This window comes from Rhinopithecus roxellana, chromosome 7 (genome assembly GCF_007565055.1).
Source record: "Rhinopithecus roxellana isolate Shanxi Qingling chromosome 7, ASM756505v1, whole genome shotgun sequence".
Taxonomy (NCBI): Eukaryota; Metazoa; Chordata; class Mammalia; order Primates; family Cercopithecidae; genus Rhinopithecus; species Rhinopithecus roxellana.
The window spans coordinates 65,420,220-65,440,036 of NC_044555.1; positions in this window are offsets into that span (position 1 = coordinate 65,420,220).

Sequence of the window (19,817 nt, forward strand, 5' to 3'; positions counted from 1 at the left end):
CATTTCAGCCAGGAGCTACAGCTAGCCAGGGGGAGAAAAGGGAGAATAGCAGATGTAGAGTGGCAGAGGAAGGAAAAAGTTTGGAACTTTGAGGAGACTAACAAAAAAGCCAGAGTAGCAGGGGCCAAGAGAGCAAGGAGGAAGGGACATGCGGCCGGGGGTGTCTTTGAAAGCACACTGTTCCACAATGTGACTTTGGCATTCTTCCTCCAATGAAGAGTGGGGGTCTATGTCCCCTTCCCTTGAATCCAAGTGGAAGTAACACCATGCGATTTTTTTTTTTTTTTTTTTTTTTTTGAGACAGAGTCTTGCTCTGTCACCTAGGCTGGAGTGCAGTGGCACAATCCTGGCTCACTGCAACCTCCGCGTCCGCATCCCAGGTTCAAGAAATTCTCCTGTCTCAGCCTCCCCGAGTAGCTGAGATTACAGGCGTGTGCCACCATGCCTGGCTCATTTTTGTATTTTTAGTAGATATGGGGTTTCAACATGTTGGCCAGGCTGGTCTCGAACTCCTGACCTCAGGTGATCTGGCCACCTCAGCCTCCCAAAGTGCTGGGATTACAGGCGTGAGTCATTGTGCCTGGCCGACTTTCAAGGCTAGGTCAGAAAGGAAAATCAGCTTGGACCTTTTTCGCTGGAACATAGGTGCTTGAGTCCCTGGGCCACCACTAAAGAAATATAACTGCTCTGAAGCTGCCATGCTGTGAGGAAGCCCAACACAAACGGAGAGGTCAGCGTAGGTGCTCTAATCAGCAGCCCTAGTCTTCAAGTCATCCCACGTGATGTGCCTGCCATGTGAGAGCACAAGCCTTAGGATGGCCCCAGTCCCCAGCCTTTGAGGCTTCCAGCTGAAGCCCGGGACATCATGGAGCAGGGATAAGCTGTTCCCATGATGCCCTGTGCAAATTCCTGGCCCATAAAATCTATGAGCATAAGAAAATGGTGGTGGTTTTATGCTGCTAAGTTTGGGGTGCTTTGCTCTACAGCAGCTGTAACTGGAACAAGGCTGAAGATGTGATTGAAGAGGCAGGGAGGACCTAGAGCACCTAGATTTTATGGGCCACGTGGGCATGCTGTGCACATGCACTCGGGAGTCACTGAAGGGCAGTGGGCAGGAGAGTGGATGATCAGATTTGCCTTTGCTTATCAGTTTTTCGAGGTCTCTCATGCTGCACTGTGGAGAATGGATTGGACTGGCTGATACAGTGGTTCTGGAGAGAGAGGAAGGGGACTGGATGAGGAAGGGACAATGGCCATGGCGATGAGTGGATGGGCTTGAGAGATTTGCTGCAGGTAAATCTGGGATTAGAGCTGAGTTGAATAAGGTATCAAGGATGGCCCCCAGATTTATAGAAGGAGCCACTGGAGCGCTGGAGAAGCCATCGACGATGGTGGGAAACACTAGAGAAGTAGGTTAGGGCTGAGGGTGTGGAGATCAGGTGTTCCACTTTGGACATGTGGAGTTTGTGACACCAGTGAAACCACCACATGGGATGTCAGTAGGCAGATAGGCTGTGGCATTTGGAATTCTGGGAAGAGGTCTAGTCTCCAGTTATTAGTAAATGGACAGCATTTTAAAAGCCATGACAGAGCCTGGGCAACATAGGGAGACCCCATCGCTACAGAAAAATCAAAAAGTTAGTTGGTTGTGGTGGCACGTGCCTGTGGTCCCAGCTACTCAGGAGGCTGAGGAGGGAGGATCACAGAAGCTCAGGAGGTCAAGGCTGCAGTGAGCTGTGATTGCACCACTGTACTCCAGCCTGGGCAACAGAGCCAGACTCTGCCTCAAAAATAAACGAATAAATAGGAGAGGAAATGAGATCATCGGGAGAGAGAGGCCAAGATAGAAACACAAGGGCCCAAGGACTGAGCCCTACGACAGATCAACTCACAGAGTTTGGCCAAGGAGGAGGTCAAGGAAGAGAGACAAAGAGGGAGCCGCCGAGGCCCCTGAGGGAAACCCAGACACAGTGGAGTCCTGGAAGCCAAGTCAAGAGACAGTTTCAAAATGAAAAGGGTCATGATAGACACTCTACTGACATTCCATACATGGGACCTTTCACACAGAAACGCAGACTGCCAGCTGGGCGCGGTGGCTCATGCCTGTTATGCCACCATTTTGGGAGGCCAAGGCAGGTGGATCACCTGAGATCAGGAGTTCAAGACCAGCGTGGCCAACATAGTGAAAACCCGTCTCTACTAAAAATACAAAAATTAGCTGGGCATGGTGGCACACGTCTGTAGTCCCAGCTACTTGGAAGTCTGGGGCAGGATAATCACTTGAACTCGGAAGACAGAGGTTGCAGTGAGCCCAGATCATGCCACTGCACAGCCTGGGCGACAGAGCAAGACTCCATCTCAAAAAAAAAAGAAAAAGAAAAAGAAAAGAAATGAAACGAAACGCAGACTATCAGTTCACTGATTATGAAGTCATCCTTGCCACGGGGTTATTCTGGGTCACAGAAGGAGCTGCTTTGGATTCAAAGTCAATGGCTGGGCACGGTGGCTCACGCCTGTAATCCCAGCATCTTGGGAGGCCAAGATGGCCAGATCACCTGAGGTCAGGAGGTTGAGACCAGCCTTGTCAACATGGTAAAACCCTGTCTCTACTAAAAATACAAAAATTAGCCAGGTTTGGTGGTGCATGCCTATGATCCCAGCTACTCAGGAGGCTGAGGCAGGAGAATTGCTTGAACCTGGGAGGCGGAAGTTGCAGTGAGCCAAGATGGTGCCATAGAACTCCAGCCTGGGCAACAGAGCAAGACTCCATCTCAAAAAAAAAAAATCAACAGCAAGAAAAGGAGGCCATTTCCCACTCGGGGTCCCCATGAGACACCTTCTTGAGAACTAGGAGCCCAACTTCAAGAAGCTTGTGGTCTGACTGAATAAACAAGGCCATGCAGTAAATGACAATAGCCACCTGGGTCAAGGACTGATCTGTTCTGCCTTCTTCCTCAATAGGATTACTCCCAAATTTTACCTGCGTATATAGCCACCTTGAACAAAGACTACATTTACAGGCTCCTTTGCAAGTAGATAGGGTCCAAGTTCTGGTCACTGAGTGTAAAAGGAGTGTACTATTCCAGGAGTGTACTATCACTCCTGGGAAGTGAGGAGCACAACAGAGGGCTTGTGAGCCCAGACACTGGCATGAGACTGTCTGAATTCAAATCTTGGCTCAACCACTTCCTAGCTATGTGATCTACCCAAGTTACTTAACCTCTCTGTGCCTTCCTTTCCTCATTTGTGAAATGGGGCTAATAATAGGAGCTACTTCATAGCGTTACATGAGAATTAAGTGCACTTGGTTTTTCTTTGTTTTTTGGGGGGTTTTTGCAGGGGGATTGTTTGGTTTGTTTGTTTTTGTTTTTTGGGGTTTTGTTTTTTTGTTTTTGTTTTTTGCAGGGAAGGGTTGTTTTGTTTTGCTTTTGAGACAGGATCTCACTCTGTCACCCAGGCTGCAGTCCAGTGGCACAATCAGAGTTCACTGCAGCCTCCAACTCCTGGGCTCAAGCAATCCTCCCATCTCAACCTCCTGAGTAGCTGAGACTATAGGCACACACCGCCACACCTAGTGAATTTGTTTAAATTTTGTGTAGAAATGGGGTCTCACTATGTTGCCCAAGTTGGTCATGAACTCCTGGCCTCAACTGATCCTCCGGCCTCAGCTTCCAGAAATGCTGGGATTATAGCCACTGCAACTAGCCCAAGTGCACTTGAAACAGCAATCAGCACACAGTAAATGATGCATAGGGATTTGCTGCTATTATTATTATTATTATTATTACTATTATTATTATTACTAACCCTAAAGGGAGGCAGCAACTCCTCCTTCCCTTTCCTCCTTCTCACGACCTGGAGTGAAGTCATGATGGCTGGATCTGGAGCAGGCCTCTTGGTGCATGACGTGATACTGGGAACCAAGGCTACACACGGCAGGCTGGGCTGGCCAGACACCTCTTGAAAAAGTGGAATGAGGCCGGGCGCGGTGGCTCAAGCCTGTAATCCCAGCACTTTGGGAGGCCGAGACGGGCGGATCACGAGGTCAGGAGATCGAGACCATCCTGGCTAACACGGTGAAACCCCGTCTCTACTAAAAATACAAAAACTAGCCGGGCGAGGTGGCTGGCGCCTGTAGTCCCAGCGACTCGGGAGGCTGAGGCAGGAGAATGGCGTAAACCCGGGAGGCGGAGCTTGCAGTGAGCTGAGATCTGGCCATTGCACTCCAGTCCGGGCGACAGAGCGAGACTCCGCCTCAAAAAAAAAAAAAAAAAAAAAAAAAAAAAAAAAAAAAAAAAGTGGAATGGAAAAGACGAGCTCCTAAGATCGGCAGGTCAAAAGCCGAGAACGAACTAGATCACACTCGCCAACAAAATCCCAGCTCAGAGTCTCAGCTGCTCAAAAAGGGAGGTAGCTTCCACCCGAGAGTAATGGCAGAACAGAAAGGGAGAGCCAGTCGGTTCAGCCTCTGGAGGTTCTTAATTCAACGTCAGGAGGCGTGCAGGCTTGAGCAGGGAGTAGGGAGCCACTGAAGGTCTGTGAGCCAAGGAGTGGCAGAACAAGAGCAGGCTCTGGGAGCTGGGCTGACAGCAGCGAGCTGATAAGTCAAAGGAAAGGAGACTCTGCACGGGACAGCTGTCAGGGGCCACCATAAGAATCCAGGAAGGAAAAGAAAGGCTTCTCTGTGGTGGAAGAGTCACCAGACCTCAGTGACTTTCTCTTCTGCCACCATAGGCATGTTTGTAAATCACAACTTATTATTTCCAAGCCCCACCCCATATCTGGGACTGCTCCAGGCTCCTCCTGCATCCTAAGAAGTCAGCAAAGCTTCCAATCCAAGGTTACTGGCCCTGGCAGCTTGGAATAGACAAGGAATCCGATGCCACGGCTGCATCAACCTCCTGAGCCAGGGTTTGGCGGAAGTGATAGATGGGCCTCCCGGTGTTGGGAGCGAAGGTGCCTGCCTCCTGGGTTGTGGATAGGGGCAAAACTGGATCTGCATGTTACTGGCTTTGTATCCCCTGCAGGGCCTTAACTTTCAGCCCATTGGTGGTGAGGAATGGAATAAAACAAAACCTCAACAAAAAACGGGAGGAAGACTATTGTGACACACAGCACAACTCACACTCACAGAGATGATGTGGGGTAAAAGGAGCTAGACCCAAGGACAGGAGCAGTGGCTCACGCCTATAATCCCAGCATTTTAGGAAGCCAAGATGGGAAGAGTGCTTGAGGCCAGGAGTTTGAGACCAGCCTGGACGATAAAGAAAGATGCTCTCTACAAAAAAATTTTCGAATTAGCTGGGCATGGTGGCACACGCCCATAGTTTCAGTTACTCAGGAGGCTGAAGTGGGAGGATTTCTTGAGCTCAGGAGGTAAAGGCTGTAGTAAGCCGTGACTGTACCACTGCACTCCAGCCTGGGTAACAGAGCAAGACCCAGTCTTTGAAGAAAAAAAAAAAAAAAAGCAGGATGCAGAAGCAAACAGTGCTGGATGATTCCATTTTACAGTTAAAAAGCTAGCACTCAGTCTATGGTGATACAGGTCTATGGTGATAGAGGAATAGTGGTTGCCTCTGCGGGTGAGAGTACTAACAAGAAAGGGCACCAGGGAACCTTCCGGAATGATGGGCAAGTTCTCTGATATGATTTTTATCGGAGGTATAGACCTATGTAAAAATTTATCGGCTGGGTGCAGTGGCTCATGCCTGTAATCCCAACACTTTGGAAAGCCAAGGCGGCCCGATCATCTGAGGTCAGGAGTTTGAGACAGCCTGGCCAACACAGTGAAACCCCGTCTCTACTAAAAATACAAAAATTAGCTGGGCGTGGTGGCGGGCTCCTGTAATCCCAACTACCAGGGAGGCTGAGGCAGGAGTATTGCTTGAACCCGGGAGGCAGAGTTTGCAGTGAGCGGAGATCGCACCACTGCACTCCAGCCTGGGCGACCAAGTAAGACTCCGTCTCAAACAAACAAAAAAAATTTATCAAGCTGCACATTTAGTACACTGGAAGCTGATCTTTATATCTCAAGGAAAAAGAAAAATACAGAAAAGAGGCTCAGTAAGGGTACCACAAAAGGTTTATTAGGGGTACCACTGCCCCTTTCCCCTTAGAGTGGCACATGCCCTTAGAGTGGGAAGGGGGCAGTGGTACCCCTTATGAACCTTTTCTTTTTTCTCAAAGTCCTGTGCAGAAGCTGCAGCCACTCTGCCAAGCTCCGCCAGGCCCCTCTCCTGCAGTCCCTCTATTAGCGTAGCTCTCCTTGGCTGAAATGCAATTAGGAGAAAACAATGTCTGTGGCCCAGATGCCACTGCGGAAGTGACCAGGAAGAAGGGGAGGGGGATCAGGGAGGACCCACTGGGAGTCTCCGGGAGCTGCCGGGGAGAAGAGAAAGCAGATGCGAGGCTGAGCTGTGCCAGCCAACTATGCCCCTACCAACAGATGCAGCTCTTTGCTGGGGCCCAGGGAAAACCGTCACTGAGCCTAGGAGCTCAGGGCCTTGCAGGGGGAGATGAAGTGGAAGCCACACTGTCACAGGCTCTCCAGCCTCTCCGCTGAGGTGGCAACACAGGAAGTGTTTAAACATAACTAAATGAGAGTAGCGAAAGGAAGGAGCGATAACAAAGGCAGAGGGAAAGGCAAACAAGACCAACAGCTAGAAACCAGGCATGTCTCTGGCTGTAATCTGAAGTGCTCCTGGCTCCTGTCTGTACAAAGATGCTTCTGGAGCCTAGGCGCGTGGGAGAATGCAGGTATCCTGCCAAGCACCAGACTGAAACAACCCCAAATTGCCCAAATGCTCCAAACCCATTTGCCCCACCAATTTCCACTGCAAAAATGGCTGCTGCATTTTCGTGGAGTCTCAGACCCCTGATATTCTTGCTTGTCTTAAACCCATGTCCAATATGGGAGATATTGAACTTACTAAATTGCTGAGACTGAATCGTGCCATTTCAGCCTTTCCAATTAATATAGATATCTCCAGATCAGGCAGCTCCAGAAAAATCAAAATTCCAGATACTGACATCCTAGAAGGGCTCCCCCCAAAGCAGACCCTGATATAAGGATTTGAGTACAGGTTCATTTAGGAGGTGACCCCAGGAATCACAAGTGAGAGAGTAGGGAAGGAGACAGGACAGAGAGGAAAGCCAACAAAAGGTACTCTGTTCAGCGGGTTCCCACTGGGGATGACTGACTCAGTCCTTCTGGGGACTTTCAGAGAGACTGTGTAGAGCATGCCACTAGATTGTCCCCAGAGGCAAAGGAGCCAGGGTAGGTATCCATCCACCTCCATTCCTCATTGGAAGAGGGTCGTTCCTGAGATATTAATTCCCTGGCATTTTAGAATTGCCTACTTCAGCCCACCCCAGCCCCACCATATGCAGGCTAAGCATGGTCCTTGAGTCAGAGAATGCCTCAGGCAGAGCTATGCAGGAAGCCACTGGCCTGTAAGGGAACAGCCTGCCATGATCCCCAGCATGGGCCAGCAGGGCACCATCAGCACCTGCCACGCTTGGTCACCATATAGAGGAGCTACGCTCTGCTGCTCCAAGATGCTAAAGGCAACTCCCAAGTTTGCCCACTGTATTGCAAGCAACACAAAGCCAAGTCAAATTAGCTGAGACCAAAGGTGGAGAAAAAGGACAAAAAGAAGTGGGGTAGGAATTTATTGACTCTTGTAACCAAGGAGTCAAGAGAGAGGAATGGCTTCAAGTATAGCTGGATTCAGAGGCTCAAGTGGATCCAGAGCTCTGCCTTCCTCCATGGCTTGGCTCGACCCGACACTGTAGACAGGCAGACCTGCCAACCCAGGTAGCACCAGATTCACATCCTCTCAGCTTAGCAGTCCCAGCACAAGAAAAAAATAGCCTCCCTCCCCATTGGCTGTGGCAGAGATACTCGGAGGAAGATTTTCATTGGCCTGTCTAGAATCACATGCTCATCCCTTAACCAATCAGTGCAATCAGGGGAATAGGACAATTTGATTGGCCAGGCCAGAGACATATGCTCCATTCCTGTGGCCACAGGAGGGTGAGGCACTATAACTGACAGCCCCTCTGGCTACAAGGAATGGGAAAGAGGTCCTTTCAAGAAGAAAAAGGGCCCCACAGATTAGTGACTTGCTAAAAACCATGGGGTTATTCAGAAGCAAAACTCAAACCTTAACCCAGCTGCTTTATTCCCAAACAGAGACAGCCTGTTACCAATCAAGAAATACAGGCTTGCTGCCTCAACAACCAGGCTGCAAATCTAGCTGGGCATTCTTGAGCAAAGGTCTTAACCTTTCCAAGCCTCAGTGTTCTCATTTATAAAATGGGACTATTAATACCTTCCCACAGTGTGGTTGAGATGTTTATGTGACATAACCAGTAGAAAATGCTTGGCGTGTATGCCCATGGCATTACTGCCCTACTCCAAAACCACACATCTTCTCATCTTCTTTTTCAAGCTTCCAACATCATCATGAGCCAGGAATAAAGGAAAGACATCAGTGAGGTCCTTGAAACTTTTTTTTTTTTTTTTTTTTTTTTTTTTGGTAGAGACAGGATTTTGCCATATTAGCCAGACTAGTCTCAAACACCTGGCCTCAAGTGATCCCCCTGCCTCGGCTTCCCACAGTGCTGGGATTACAGGCATGAGCCACCACACCTGGCCTTGGAAACTTTCAAATGACATCTTAAAGGACAAGGAGAAGGTTATCTATTACTTCATAATAAATTAGCTCAAATTTTTGCAGCTTAAACTCACACATGCTATTATCTCACAGATTCTGTGGGTCAGGAATCTGGGAGTAGCTAGGCTCCGTGGTTCTGACCTAAGATCTCTCATGAGGTTTCAGCCAAGGTGTGGGCCAGGGTTGCAGTCATCTGAGGGCTCAACTGGGGCTGAAGAATCTGCTTCCAAGATGGCTCCCTCATGTGGCTGTTGGCAGGAGGCCTCAGTCCTCACCATGTGGGGCTCCCCACAGGCCACTTGAGTACATTCACTATATGGCTGCTGGCTTCCCTCCTGAGGGGAAGAGTATCAAAAAACATATGGATATATATTTCAAAGCACCACAGTGTCCAGTGCAGGGCAGAGTTTTCCACCAGAAGGTTCCCCCTTTCCTCACACCTGTCCAGCTGGGCTCCCCCACCCCTCTCTCCACTTGCATGGGACATATTATCAAGGACAGCAAGTTTCAGAAGCAGAACATGGCTTATCTCAGAAGCAGCCACATAGGTCATGCAGGAGAAATGGGCAGAGCAGCGTGGCTGTGGGATGTGGGCAGAGTCCAGGGGTGAGGAAGCCTGAGCTGTTTTTACTACTCTGCCTCTAAGGGCCCAGGGCGTGTTGTGACAGTATTTTCTGCACTGCCCATCTGGGCATCCTCTGTACCCCCACAGTGGTGCCCTCACAGGAGTGAGGCTGTTACACAAACCCAGTGGCTATGGTGGGTCCTGCCAGGGACTGGGCTCAAACTGAATGGTTTCCATTGCCAAAGGAATTTCCCACAGGGATGTCAGCAAAAATGGGGGAGCACGGTTCTGGGAGTTCTCAAGGGTAGGCACCTGGGCAAAATACTGGGACCAGTAGGCCCACACCATTCTCTCTTCCTGCACTTCTGGAAAAGAGATGGCCACGAGAATGTCAGCCTCCAGTCAAGCAGACTTGGCCAATTCCCACTTCGGCCACAGCATATTCCCATCTGAGCAAAGGCTGACAGATCAAGTATTTCCACATATCCTACAATTGAACCAAAATAATCACTGGCTCTCATGGAGCCATTTCTAGGGGCCAGGGGCCAGACACTCCAGTGCATCTTCTTATTTTATCCTCACAAACACCCTCTAAGGAAGAAGCTGGTACCAGCCTGATTTTACAGAGGAAAAAACTGAGGCTCACAAAGGTGGAGTAACTCGCCCCAAGTCACACAGTTAGTAAGCAGCAGAGCCAGGCCTTCAACCCCAGCCTTGTTTCTTGCACTAAAGCACTTTTGTGTTATACTGCATTTAGCATATTATTTAGGGCAGGGTTTCTCTCTTTCTTTCTTTCTTTCTTTCTTTCTTTCTTTCTTTCTTTCTTTCTTTCCTTCTTCTTTCTTTTTTTCTTTCTTTCTTCCTTTCTTTCTTTCTTTTTCTGAGATGGAGTCTTGCTCTATGGCCCAAGTTGGAGTGCAATGGTACAATCTCGGCTCACTGCAACCTCCATCTCCCAGGTTCAAGTGATTCTCCTGCCTCAGCCTCCTGAGCAGCTGGGAGTACAGAAGCCTGCCACCATGCCCAGCTAATTTTTTTATTTTTAGTAGAGACAGGGTTTCGCCATATTGGCCAGGCTGGTCTCGAACTCCTGACCTTGTGATTTGCCTGCCTCGGCCTCCCAAAGTGCTGGGATTACAGGTGTGAGCAACCGCGCCCTGCCTGGGGCAGGGTTTCTCAATCCTTGTCACCAAAAGGCGTTAACAGCCTTCTAAGGGTGTCAAGGTACAGCCCAAAGTGGCACCTCAGCAGGCTGGGCACGTCTTGATGTGCCGTGTTTGGCATTGCTGTTCATGTCCATCTACATCCTATTCCATCAGAGGGCCCTGTGCTTGTTTGTATAGAAAAGCGATGTTGACAGTCACTTCAAATCCAATACAACTGATCCTCCAGGAAGCGGTGCCACCTTTACCCTGTGGTTTCAAGTGCCCTAACATCCCTGAAGAGACTGCAGGTTACAGGGACCCAGTCTAAAATCACGGAAGGCTGCCCCTACAGCCCGAGTCCTGTCCATTGCTGTTAGGCTTCCTTCTCTGTTGTCGCCCTTATCCCTGGGGGATTCCCAGCAGCTCTAAACTGAGGCAAGAAAGAGGGGATGAGGGTTGGGGTGGAGGAACCACTCCTCTCACCTTGCTGCTTCATTCACAGCTCCCTCCTCCTCCTCTTCCACCACCCCCACCCCCACAACCCCACAGCAGCCCAGAACAGAACTTGGCACATTCTAAAACTGAGTGGTTGCAGCTGCCACAGACACCTGAGAGGAAGGGGTTAAAAACATCTTTCATCTCTCAGCAGTGCCTTTATATAGTCCATGTGTGACTCTGAATGGTTATGGCTTTATATATAGTGTGCTCTGTGTGGAGACAGAAAACACCGTAGTTAAGGGAACAAAGGCGGTTCTAGTCTAATGACCTGCTCTTATTTGTGGGGACCTCATCTCCAAAGGGCGGCCTTCAGGTGACATCTGCCATGTTGAGTGCATGCCTGAAGAATCACACCAATAAACACTGGAGATGCAAATACAAGAGAGGTAAGAACGTGCACACATAAACTAAGGCCACTCATCTAGTTTATTGTTTCTGGAAAAAAGAGAAAGCACACGTTTCCCTTTGGATGTTTTCACACATAGCTGAACCTTAAAATGTCAACTTCTGCAAGGTGTTTGACCTAAAAATAGTATAATTTCTGTGTCATTTAAAAAGCCATTTAAAATGACAGACTTAAGCCTGATTTTTCAAACATACATCTGGGATGACAAACCGAAGTTGCATTATTTAGGGGCAGAGTCTTTGAAAGCAGCAGCTAGGCCTTCATTTTACTAAAATCTGCCTGTTCTTGTGGTTTCTGGTAGGTGAAATCTGCTCGGATATTTTGGACGACAGGTCTCTTCTTTGTGCCTTGGTGATTAAGAGAAACGAAAGAAAGAAGGAACAGCCCGGAGAAGGTAGAAGGAGCTGGCAGTAACATGCTGGGAAACCACGTACCTTTGCATCTTAGATGATAGCCAGCCTCTGCTCCCTCTGGGGCACTAAAGGGCTCAGACCTGCATTTACACACTGCTGCACTCTCAAAAGGAGCAAAGCCAGGAGTTCCAATTGAACCAACCTCGCTTGGCCAGAGAATGTCACATGCACCCTGGCAGGCAGGCAGGCCGCCAGAAGCTCGCAGTTTGTTTAGACAGCATAGGTCACTCGTGTCCACACCCCAAGCTGACACGGCTTTATAAACACTGAGCGCAGAGTGCGGTCTGTGCAGCAGCTCCATCAGAGACCTGCACTGCACCAGGGGCAGGGAACTGAGGACAGGTTCAGTTGTGAGTTCAGAGGGAGCCACATTTCTTCACCCACTGGAAGAACCCAGCTTAAAACAAAGTGTGCCAGGCAAGGGCCCACTGGGGTCCCCTTAGCAGCCCCCATAAAGGCCTGGAATCACCGGACTGGGAAGCGGGAGATGAAGGTTCAAATCTTACCACAGCTCGTAACTGGCTGTGTGACGTGGAGCAGGTCACTTGGAGCACACCTTTCTGAGCCTTCCTTTTCCAAATACAGGGCTTAGACTACTGGCTCCAAAAGTCTTATCGTTCTGATGGATCATCAATTCACATTTATTCAATGTATGAGCGAACAAATGAAGGAAGGAAGGAACTGAACCACCGAACAAATGAACAGCCTGAAATAGGGATTCCCAGCCCGAGCTACCTCTGCCTTCCACCCAGCTCGACACCGCACCCTTCTCACCCTCTGCAACTCCCTGAGGGGAAAAGGAAAGCTTTTGAAAAAGGCTTCCTACAAACGTGAATTCACAGTCACATTGTAAAAGCTCCAGCGCCAAAGCTTCTCCCCAACCCCCCACTGCTCCGAGCATTTACCTAAGGAGATGCTCACCACCAGTTTCTCCGACTTCCTCATTCTGCCCTCAGCTTCCTGCACTGGAGCCCTTGGGAGTCCCGGCCCACAAGCTGCAGCTCCAAACTTTAGTGAAGAAACAAACGGGCTACCCTCTCTCTCCTTGCACTTCACCAGTGGGTTCGTTTCAATGCCTGTGGGTGTATTTCAATGAGAACAACATGAAAACATGGGCGGATTCTTTTCTGTCTAAAAGAAAAAACCTGGACCAATAACCTGAAGTAATAACAAAGCAGAATGTGAACATCTGCTCCCCGCCCTGAGCGACTCCCAACCTCGCATTTCCCGGGGCTTTGTCACATCCCCCAAGGCATGGATTGCCAAAGTCAAAATTAATTCCCCTACATTGACTGGGCATTGCAACCTGCTGATGTGTTGCTTGCGACTTATTTGTTCATTCATTAAACTAAAATGCAGTGAGCCCTTTCTAGGTGCAAGGCGCCGTGGAGGCTTCATTTTGAACAAGCCTTTTAGGAAGCCTGCGGTCTAATGGGAAGCTGAGACAAGCCCATTAATAACTGTGATACAGGAAGAAACGAGGCGAGGCATCAACACAGGAAGTGCTGGGAACGAATAAAAAGAATGTTTGTTTGTGTGGAGGTGGGGCTGGAAGTGCTGGTCAGGAAGGCTTCATGAAGGTGGTGGCGTTTCACCTGGGCCGTACAAGTCTGGGCGAGATTACAACAAGCCTGGCTGGAAAGAAAAGCACTCTGGGTACAGGATGCTGAGTGAGGAAAGGTCCAGAGGTGGGCAGATGCCAGAAGCAGGGTCCCAGCGTCATCCACCTTTAGTGAGAGCACGCAGGGGCAATGGCAAACAAGCTTAGCAAAGCGAACAGGAATAGTTCCCAGAGCAAGCAGAAAGTCAGGCTGAGGAGTCTGGAGTTTATTTGGTGGATAGAGGGGAACTACAGAAGGCTTCTTGGCCAGGCAGTATCGGTCATTTTTCTCTTCTGAGATCCATTTCCTTCCCTTTTCTTGCTCTGCTTGGTGTAGCAGGAAACGTAATTGCCCAGGCTTTGCAAGGGACACAGGAAGGGGGAAGAGTGGGATAAGAGGGCAGGAAGAGGGAGAAATCAGGGTATTTCTCCCCATTCCCTTTGCCTTGGGCAGCATCTCCAGCATCAGTTTCTTCTCCTGCATCTTGTCTGTGGTTCCAGCTGTCGTCAGTTGACTCCAGCTCCCACGTCCCCTTAAGGCTTCCTTTCCCCTTTGTCCCTCCAGCCCTAAGGGATGCTAGCTGCCATAGCTAACCTCTAGGTTATAGGGGACCTTGCTGCCCCCTGTTTGGCTTTTCAGCTTCTCAAGCGTCTGTGAAGCCAGTTTCCAGGATTCAATTCCTTATATTTAAATACCTGGAGTGGTTTCTCTTATCTTGGCTAGATTCTCACTAATACAGGGTAATTGGGTCCAATTTGGTTCCAGCAGGCTCATACTGGCTGCAGAGGGCCCCATCTGACAGTTTTTGGGGTCTCCCAGGGGAAGGGTGAGCAATGCCTGAAGTAGCGCACTGGCATGAGATTAGCCAAGAGAGGACAGTCACAGAGCTACCGAAGAGGTGATCCAACATTACCACTCAGGGATGGGGACACCAATGATGATGGTGATTTGCAGCTTGAATGCCCAGGAGAATGATTGGGCCATCAGCAGAGGTGACACCACAGGGGAGAAACTGCACCGGACAATATCTCGCTTTGTCATCCAGGCTGGAGTGCAGTGACATAATCTCGGCTCACTGCAACCTCCACCTCCTGGGTTCAAACGATTCTCCTGCCTCAACCTCCCGAGTAGATGGGATTACAGGCACACACCACCACGTCGGGCTAAGTTTTGTATTTTTAGTAGAGACAGGGTTTCACCATGTTGGCAGCTGTTGATCTGACAGACCAAGTGATCCACCCACCTTAGCCTCCCAAAGTGCTGGGATTACAGGCATGAGCCACCACGGCTGGCTTGGACTTTATTCTTTTTCTCCTCTTTTATTGCTTTTTTTCTTCTTCCTTAACTAATCCATGCACCTGACTATTGGGTTTTTTCTCACTGATTTTGGATTGAGGAGACTGAAGGAAGAGATCTCTAAAGGGAGAGAGTACCAAGAGACAGGAGCAGCAGAAGACAGCTTCAGGCCAATAGGAGGGGCTGAGCCATGGGCAAGAGCATGAAAGAAATGTGGGGATGGGGCACACAGGAACCTGGAGAAGAGCTATTATGCAAGAGGTCAAGGGCCCAGCACTGGGCAGGGACCAAGGGGATGAAGGGAGGGGAGTGATACTGGGCACATCAGCTGTCAGGGGCCTGCCCAGAGCAGAATCAGGAGCTCAATGGAAAAGGAGTCAGACCCAGGGCAGTGAGCACAGACAGGTCTCAGACAAGAAGCCTTCCAGAGGCCAGGCGTGATGGTTCACACCTGTAATCCCAGCACTTTGGGAGGCTGAGGCAGGAGGATCACCTGAGCTCAGGCATTCGAGACCAGCCCGGGCAACATGGTGAAACTCCATCTCTACTAAAAACACAAAAAATTAAAAGGGCAGGGGGGGAAGGAGGGAGGAAAAGAGGTAAGAAGGAGGACGCCCCAAGAGAGAACCCTGGATTAGGGGAACGAAGAAGGGGGAAAAAGAAGGGAGGATAAAGGGACGCCCCCGAGGGGAAGGGGGGAAGGGGACGTTACGGGAGTTGAGGGTCAATGTGAAGAGTCTGCGGGGAAGGTTGAGGGGTGGGTGCAGTGAAGCCCAACATCGCGCCCACTGCACTCCAGCCTGGGCAAACAGAGCGATACTTGTCTCCAAAAAAAAACAGAAAGAAAGAAAGAAAAGTAGAAAAAAAGAAATACAAAGAATATAGATGAAGAAGGCTAAGCTCATTGATAGGAAGAGAAGGAAGAAGAAGAAGGAACGGAGAGCAGAGTGGAGAAGAAGGAAACACTGAGAATAAGGCGAAGGGAATGCGAAGCAGTGTAAAGATGGGCGTGGGTTGTGAGGAGTGGGGTTGTCGTATAAGAGGGAACAAGACACGAAGCGAAGGTAAGGAAGGAACCAGACGACGAAGGACCAGCTGAAGGAAGGAAGGAAGTGAGAATGGGACTAGGAAGAAATGCCAGGGGGGGCGAAGAGGAGAAAGCAGGAACCAGGAACTCAGGGAAGGCCAAGAGATAGGAAAGGGAATGGACAAGGAAAGATAAGACAAGCCGAAAAGAAAAAGGTCGCAAAGACCTTTAGTCAAGAATTAAGGTCGACCAAAACTAAAACGACCCAAAAAAAATGTATAATGGAGGAAGAAAGATTAAGAAAGAAAAGAATAAAGAAAGAGGAAGATCAGGAAATGAAAGAAAAGAAGAAAAAGAACCCAATAGAAGAACAGAAAGAACAGAAAGAAGAAGTCAAGAAGAAAGAAAGAAGAATAAAGGCAGAAACTTGAAAGAAGAAAGGGACAAGAAAATAAGAAAAGAAAAGAAAAGTAGAATAAAGAGAAAGAAAGAAAAGAAAAGAAAAGAAAAGAAGAACTGACAAGGAGTGTTAAAAAAAAGAATATTGCAAAGGAAAGAAAGAAAGAAGAAAAAGAACAAAGAAAAAAGAACAGAAAGAAGAAAAGAAAGAGAAGAAGAAAGAAAAAAGAAAGAAAGAAGAATAAAGGACGAACAAAGGAAAAGAAGAAGAAAAAGGGATAAGAAGAAATGAAAGAAAGAAAGAAAGAAGAAAGAAAGAACGAAAGAAAGAAAGAAAGAAAGAAAAGAAAGAAAAGAAAGAAAAGAAAGAAAAGAAAGAAAAGAAAAACAGACAAGAAAACACAGAAAAAAACAGCCTTGCAGAGAAGAAAGGCAGGAAAAGACTTGCCCAAGGATGAGGTACATCTGAGACTCATAGAAAGGGGACCAATGAAAGTAACAGCCCAAAGGTCCAAGGATGAGTGTGTTCATTCATTCATGTATTCATTCATTCATTCATTCATTCACTCAACAAGCATTTACTCAGTGCCTCCATGTACCAAGTACTGTTTTGAGCTCTGGGAATGGAACAGTGAATGAAAGAGATGAAAAACCCCTGACTACCTAGAGTTTCTATTTCAATAAGGAGAAATAGACAGTAAACAAGAACACATCAAATATGTCATATAGAAGGTGATGGTAACGGCTACAGGGAAACAAGAATGGGGTTGGGGGGATTGCAATTTAAATAGGTTGTTTGGGGGAGGCCCCATGGGAAGAAGACTTAAGCAAGCAAGCCATGAGGATTTCTGCAGGAAGGGCTTGTCAGACAGGGGGAACAGCCAGTGCAAGGGCCCTGAGGCAGGAATGTGCCTGGTGTGTTCTGGGAATGACAGTGAGAACAAGTGGGGCCAGATGGGGCACGGGGTGCAGGGTAACAGGATACGATGTCAGAGAGTTAGAGGAGCCAGATCAGGGAAGGCCTTGTCAAAGAAGGGACTTGGACTTTAATCTGAGGGAAATGGGGAGCCACGGGAGGGCTTGGAGCAGGAGAGTGATGTGATCTGACTGAGGGAAGTGACTGAGTTAGGGAGGTGAGTAATCTGAGGACTGGGAAGCTACAGCAGTGAGCTGCCTTTCTGTGGGAACCACTGTCCCGGAGGCCCAGCTGGGGCACACATATTGGGAGAGGAATGGCTCCCTGAGAGCAGGCAGAGTGGGGACAGGGCCAAGGAGTACCTCAGGCCTTTGTCATGTCTGAGCCCCAGATATGTGAGTGCACTGGGATTTGCGAGCTCACAGTAGGAGCCTCCCACGCTATTAATGGGCTCTGAGTTCCACACCCACAATTCCATGGTACAAAGTATTTATGAGCCTCCTGAAGGCTTCTCTCTTCCCTCAAAGCCCTGAACAGGGCTTTACTCCTCACCCCAGGTGTCCACCTGAGGGAGCGGGAACTATGAGCCCTCTGAACTTTGTTCCCAGAAGCCCCTGCACTGAGGCCTGCCCTCATGCCCATGCCAGGGCTCTCCAGGCTGCCCACTAGCCTATCCAAAAGGCAGCCTGCAGACAGGGGCAGGCTGTACCACCCGCAGCCTGACTGTGCCCCAGGAGCCCCCTTCTCCCCCAAACCCACCAGTGTTTGTGGACCTCAACACTCCTACAGCACTCCTCACTCCTAAGACGGCCCACTTCTAGGAAAACCCTGGCTGTGGCTTCTGCATACTTTCAACCAGCAGCAGAACCCACAGGGCCAGGCCTTGGCTAGCTGTGTTTCATTCTACAGCCTCAGCCTAGCCTCTTCCCTTCAGTCTCTTGGAGCATCCACAAGAGTAGATATCTCAGGCCGGGCGCGGTTGCTCACACCTGTAATCCCAGCACTTTGGGAGGCCAAGGTGGGTGGATCACGAGGTCAGGAGATCGAGACCATCCTGGCTAACACAGTGAAACCCCATCTCTACTAAAAAAAAAAAAAATACAAAAAATTAGCCAGGCGTGGTGGCGGGCGCCTGTAGTCCCAGCTACTCAGGAGGCTGAAGCAGGAGAATGGCGTGAACCCGGGAGGCAGAGCTTGCAGTGAGCCGAGATCACACTACTGCACTCCAGCCTAGGCAACAGAGCGAGACTCCGCCTCAAAAAAAGAAAAAAAGAGTATATATCTCTGCACCTATGAGCACAGGCCTACTGGACCTCTTTTTTAGGAGAGTGGCTCCTCACAGCCTGAATCAACAATTTACCCTCAGAACTCTGAGAATGACAGTAGTCCCTGGCAGGCACTCAACAGCCCTCATTGGCAGCCATGTTGGAACTGGTGGCCATGTTGAACTAACTGGTGGCCCTTTCACAAAGGGTCCATCCAAAAGCAGGCATTGAGATCTCATCACGGAGGACATGGAGTTCTTTGCAGAAACGCTGCTGCCACTGTATCTCCTCACAACCCCAAACTCGGTCTCAGGGAGTCTAGGTGTATTCAGCTGGGTGCAAAAGGCACTGCCTTTGACTTTAGAGTCTGTTCCTAAATCCTCCACAACAATAAAGTTTAGTCTCCCTGCTTGCCTTATGAAAGTCGACACTTTTGTACTCTACATAAAGTTGAATGTTAAAAATAATAGCTTTTGTGTCGGAGTATACACTTTCAATATTCATTTTCCACGCTTCAGGATAAAATATACGACCATTAAGTCACTACAATAAGTTGAAAAACAAGATTACTGCTTTCACATCTTGTGTGAGTTGCTAATAATCTTGCTGTTATCCTGACATTATGGTCAAAAGATATTGCTTTTAAAGTTATTGGGATGCAGTGTGCCCAACATGATGGGTTTTTTTTCTTGAAAACATACAGCAGGGAAAGATGGAGGAGGGGGAGTTTTGATTTTATTGGGGGGCGGGGGTGATGTCTTTTTAAATTTTTTATTACGGAGAATTTCAGACACATGCAAAAGTCCAGGGAATTGTATAAGGAATACTGTGACCTCATCACCAGCTTCAACAACCTGCAACCTGGGGTCAATCTGGCCCTACCCTCACCCCATGTCCCAGGTGGCTGTGAAGTAAGCCCCCAACAGCACAGACTTCACCCAGACGGCACCCATTTGGCTTAATAACGTAGAGGATTATTGTTGAGGGGTAAGATCCTTGTTCCTAGGCTTCTCTCTGTACTTGGGTGAAATAGAGATGAACTTCATCCTGGCCGATCCCCGGGAAGCCTGGGACATTGCTTCCTAGACCTTCATACTGCCTGGACCTTTGTGGCACCAGCTGGAACAGAAGATGTGTCTGCAGCTTAATGAGGGCCCGAGAGGGGAGCTGGGAGGGAGACTGCATGCAAGGCCTTGTTGCCAGGGCTGCCCTCCATCCCTGCTGCCCGTGGGAAAAACACTCCATCTGCAAGAAATGACCTTTTGAAAAAATCTCATCTGACCCCTTCGTTTAATATCAGCTTAATATTATTTATGGGACTTTCCATGCCCCTCAGGAGAAAGGCCAGAGAGCCTGGTGTGCTCCAGCTCTGACAGTCAGTCCCCCACACCATCTCTCCACCTTCATCTCTCCCCTGTGGGCCTCCCACTCCGACACACATTGAACAGGTCGCTCTGGGCACCTAGCGGAGGCGCTTTGGCTGAGTCCCATAGGCCAGGTTCCAGGACCTTCACATTTGCTGAGCTCTCCATCCAGAATACACAAATCTCTTCCCACTAACTATATACCTCCTGGTCCATCAAAGCTCAGCTCCTGTCACCTCCTCCA